Below are 5,241 nucleotides of genomic sequence, written 5' to 3'. Positions count from 1 at the left end.
ACTGCTCGGTCCTCTGATTAACTGGAAGATTACACATATCTTCAGTAGTCAGTATTTTGTTTAGTCAACCAGACCTCTCTAGTTGTGTTAGGATATTAGCCTTCCATTACTAGGCTAATTGGCTATGTTGCTTATGGGCTATGGTATTTGGTATTTCTGGAGCAACTGTTCCAAAACACCTGAAAGTCATGATTTAAGAAAATTTACTTTAGTTTAAAATTTCAAATCAATATTTTAAAGCTGGTGAACACTTTTAGAATTTTGAAAGCATATCATGGCCATTTTTGTAACATGGCTTCTATTCTAGGCATTACACTTCATATAACAGCCATTTGTTACAAGATAAATTGATGCTGTTTCTCACTATCCTTTCTAATCTCTCAGGATGTTCTTTATCATTTCAGTTTACCTTTGTCCAGTTTCTTTCTGGGCATACAGTATGGGCACACTCTACAGAGAGCACTGAGCTGCTGACTAATGTCACAGTTATTTTTTAAGAGTGCTCCTGGAGTATATGTGAGACCGAGAAATACCCTTTGAAATAAAGTTTATACTTGAGATTTATGTTTTCTTCGACAACATACTAGCTTCTTATTTAATTTTACTTACATTGAAAGAAAATGATAGAGTAGAGTAGAGTAGGAATGGAATGGAATGGCATGGAATGGAATGGGCTGGAATAGGATAGGATAGGATAGGATAGGATAATATTTGCAGACGACACTATGGGAATCATGATTCATTTTTGTAGAGCGTAGTACTTATTCAAGAAATTATGCTAGGTGGCCTACTCTTTCATGTATTTTCTCTTATAGTATAAGGCAACGGTGTCAAACTGCCAGCCCACCCCAGGTCCGGCAAGGGGAAAAAAATCACGATACGTCGCAACACGTCACGTGACGCAGCGAGTTTGACACTCCTGGTATAAAGCCTATGAGGAACTTCTATAAATCTGAAATAATTATACAGGTATATTTGTTAAATATTCATACAGGTATATATGAAAAGTTTCACACTATCTGCATATATTTAACACTTGTTAAATTACTTAGTGTGGTTCTGTTTCACAAACAGTAATATATCATTTCTGTTGCAACAAACTTTTCACGGATGAGAGATTTCACTGATTCCAGCTTTACAAAGAAGATCAGGGAGTGATCCCAGAGCTCCAGAGATATTTTCTTATTACCACAAGTGGAAGCATACAAACAAGCCCTTACAACATACTTCTCAGACATTATATTCTGAAGTAATCCTCTTAAAATCAGTAGGACTGTTTTTGAAATAATAGCGTAGATAACTGAAGCCACATCTTATAAATCACTTGTATATTTGAAAAAGGTATCCTTAATCATTACTTGTCTTGTGTGAAATAAATTAATGTTATTGTGTTCCACTGCTTACTACCCTTCATGTTATGGATCTAAATCAGTGGTTCTCAACCTTTTTAATGCCGCGACCCCCAACCGGTCGTAAGTTGAGGACTACTCAACCGGTCGTAAGTCAAGGACTACTCAACTGGTGCAGCACCGTTTGCAGAATGGGACTTTTGGCGGGCTCAGCAGGGCAGAGACAGCCTGGACAATTCCTATTGGCTTTTGAAAGCCAATAGAATTAGACTCTATTCAAGAGAGTCTATTCTATTGGCTTTCAAATGCCAATAGAATAAAAGGGAGTAGCACAGCTAAGGAAAAGGGGGGAAAAAATGGTGGACTGCGTTGTTTGGCGACCCCTGTGAAATGGTCATTCGACCCCAAATGGGGTCCCGACCCACAGGTTGAGAACCACTGATCTAAATGTATGTTCACAACATATTAAGGGAAGCATTGTTCCAGTTTTTTCCCCCTCTGTTCTCACCAAATATCATCAGTTGCTAGGAAAATATCTATCTATCCTCTCCTTAATGTGGAATGGGAAGGAGGTTGGGGTGAATTTTGACAGATTTATTTATTTTATTTATTTGAATATACTAGCCACTCAATGAAGTATTGTAGATGGATTCTGGGAGGTGTACAAAACTAGAAAAACAAAAACAGATAAAAACAAATGAGACAGACAGCCCATTACTAACATATGGTTAGACCAGTGATGGCGAACCTTTCAGAGACCGAGTGCCCAAACTGCAACTCAAAACACACTTATGCATCATCGGGTGCCGGGTGGGTGTGGCCCATTAGGTGGGCATGGCTGCAGTGGTGACAGCAGACTGGCTGGGACTAAAAACTTCAATCAATCAATTCCAACTTTGCAAGATCTTTTTTTTTCCTGTGAGAAGTTGAAATTGATTAATTAAACCTCTTTTTTTTGTATACACAACGGCAGAGGCCTAAAGTGAAAAGGTTTTATAAAACCCAGCTGAAGGCCTAGGACTGGGGCAATGGTGCGCGTGCCCACAGAGAAGGCTCTGAGTGCTGCCTCTGGCACCCATGCCATAGGTTCGCCACCACTGGGCTAGACTAACAAGCTAATCAAGCACTGTTTGGAGATAGGCTTAACCTCTTGTCTTCAGTTCCCATTAAACTCATGTTTAAAAGGAACAACATCTAACTGAGAGAAAAGCTGCAGTTGGCACACTAGCCATAGTTACATAAATATATATAATCATTCAGAAAGAATCCATATGAACCCACAAACAATTGACAATGTTACTTCCTCTGACCTGCCCCAATCTTGAAGTCCAAATTGAAGTGAATCTAACTGAATTTGTTATCTGTCAGAGTAATGAACACTGCATCCGGCCTTTGACTGTCCCATTTCTCAAATATCTTTATGGGGGGAGATATTGTACACTACTGAAAAGCATTGCTGGCCTGTTCTGTCCACTCACAGTGGAACAGGAAATTAAACCCTCTGTACTGCTTATAGAGCCACCAACTAAGTTTTTAGATTGGCTTTAAAAAAGACCCACTCTCTGTTCAATCCAATTCATCCAAAGCGTTCTTTCATTTGCCGTCCAGCTGTATTATATGCCTGATCAATATTTTCTTCCAAGATTATATTTTGGATAATAGATGTTTTTGCTAGTGACAGACCTAATCATTAAAAAGCTGGATTTATTCTGTTAAACATGTTACATGTTATCACGACAATAGGATACTAGTCACAAAATCGTGACAGAGCTGTTAAAAATATTGAGAAAACCCCAATATTGGTCAGCTATTTGAGCTGGCCTTGTAGACACTTATTTGCTGTAGAGTCATTTTTTTAAAAAAAAATTATTGAAGTTTTTCAACAGAATTAAAAACAGTACAAATGTTGAATTAAAGAAGAATGAGGAAAAGTCATAATAAAGTGAAAAATATAGAAAAGAAAAGCAGCTTCTGATCTTCATAACAGCAATTATAGACAGATTTACATCTTACTCTCTCTCTAAGGTTACATCATATTTTCATTTTCATAAGCTACTTTTTCTAATCTTCAGACCCATAAATCACAAATTCATTTTTCTATTTTTTTCAGTAAAAAGTCCATAAGGGTTTTCCAGAGTACTAATAAATGTATTTATTGATCTTCCTGTAATCAAACACATTAATTTTGCCATCTGCTATTTCTGTCATCTACACCAACTAATCCTGTGATGTGAGTATTTCAGTCTTTCCGTTTCCAAGAAAAGTTCTAATTTCAGTTGAATGTTGATTTTTAAAATTCTTTATATTATTATAAATATTGAAACCCTCCAATTTCTGGCTTTTTTCATAACCAGCAGGCATGATAAAATGATGTTTATATGTTGTCCACATTTCCAGCATAAATTGGAAATATCTTTATACATTCTAGACACATTTTCTGGTGTCAAGTGTCAATGGTGTATCATTTTATATAATTTTTCTTTTAAGTTATAGCAATGTAAATTTCAGTCCTTTTAACCACATATTTTCCCACTGTTCCATCAATATATACTATCACAATTCTTAGCTCATTTTGTCATACAATCTTTCACTTTTTCTTCTTCTGTTTCACATTCAATAAAAGTTTATACATCTTCACAATTACATGTTCACAGTTTATATATAGTTCAAATTCTGCCTGCTGCTCAAGCTACTTTGAATCTTTCTCTTAACTGTGCATATGAAAACCATTGAAAACTAACCCCCCTTGAAGCCAGTTGCATTCTTGCTTTCATTTTATACTCTTCGTGTTCTAATAGCTCTTGATAAATTTAACCATTTGTCTTTATCTACTGTTACTTTTCTATAAAATACTTCTTGTGGTGAGGTTTATATTTATCTGAAAATACATTTCTCCCCATCCCCTTTACAGTCCAAGAAACTTGGGAGGGTCCCTTCTGGGCTGTTTGCACTGCCCAGTTGCCTTTTAGCTGTCTATTCCCTTGACTCTGTCTCTTTTCCTTATCTCCCAAGGTCATTCTCTGATACCATTACAGGCTACCCTTGAAGAGCATCTGGAAGCTGCAGCTGGGATAAAAAGCAACAGCACAAGCAGTTATGGTTATTGGCAGGATTGCTTCTTCATGATAATGTCTATCCATTCCATCCCATTATCTGGAAGGGAAGGTATGGTATCAGTCTTATCCATTAAAGAGTGCCACCTAGTGGGAGTTAGGAAGACAATCTTTTTTGTTGCAGTGCCTTCCTTGTGGACATCCTCCTCCAGAGATCAGACTGTCCCTGATCTTGTTGGCCTTTTGCAGTGCCCTGAAGACATGATTGTGTTCCTAGAACTGAAGGCTAGAGTGTCTGATAGAGCCCATGAATTAGTTTTCTTAAAAGATTTCTACTGTTCTTATATTGATGATTGTTTTTAATTTGCTTTTCTCTTTTTATCTTGCTGCCAATTGTCTAGAAAATCAGAATTTGTTTTTTGTAATGCTTGCAAATTGCTGAATTGAGGACATTGTTTCTTATTGTATACCTGTCTACCTCAGCCGTAATTTTACATCTGGCTGTAATTAATTAATCTCAGGATCCCAATAAAAGAAAGTAGATCCTTACAGGCTTAAAGTCAACCCTACTCTGATTTAAACTGAGTTCTAATCAAGCTTCTAAAAACAAAAACATTAATTGAAATGGACATCAATGATCCACTCCCTGAATCATTATTCCAATAGAGAGAGGCATAGAGAGAAAGAGAGAGGGAGGAAGTTTTAATCTTGGAAATCGGTATTGTGATTGTTTTAAATCTACAAGGAGCTCTCAATCCCCAAGTTCTTTTTGGGCTTAACAAAACTATAAGGGTACAAAGAAACTCAGCAAATCAATTCTTCTACAGGTGTTTTTTTTT

The 5,241-nt window shown here is 36.7% G+C and overlaps 1 long non-coding RNA gene across 1 annotated transcript; it reads left to right on the top strand.

The window, feature by feature from the left end:
• The first annotated feature begins 841 nt into the window (after positions 1-841).
• Positions 842-4,660, top strand: LOC120308575. Its single transcript, XR_005556876.1, has 3 exons — positions 842-969; positions 3,460-3,579; positions 4,362-4,660. It is a non-coding gene; the product is annotated as an uncharacterized LOC120308575 (long non-coding RNA).
• Positions 4,661-5,241: the final 581 nt, after the last annotated feature.

The sequence above is a fragment of the Crotalus tigris genome, unplaced genomic scaffold (genome assembly GCF_016545835.1).
Source record: "Crotalus tigris isolate CLP2741 ecotype Arizona unplaced genomic scaffold, ASM1654583v1 scf7180000017536.10889498, whole genome shotgun sequence".
NCBI classification, from domain to species: Eukaryota; Metazoa; Chordata; class Lepidosauria; order Squamata; family Viperidae; genus Crotalus; species Crotalus tigris.
This window is presented reverse-complemented; position numbering and strand designations above follow the sequence as displayed.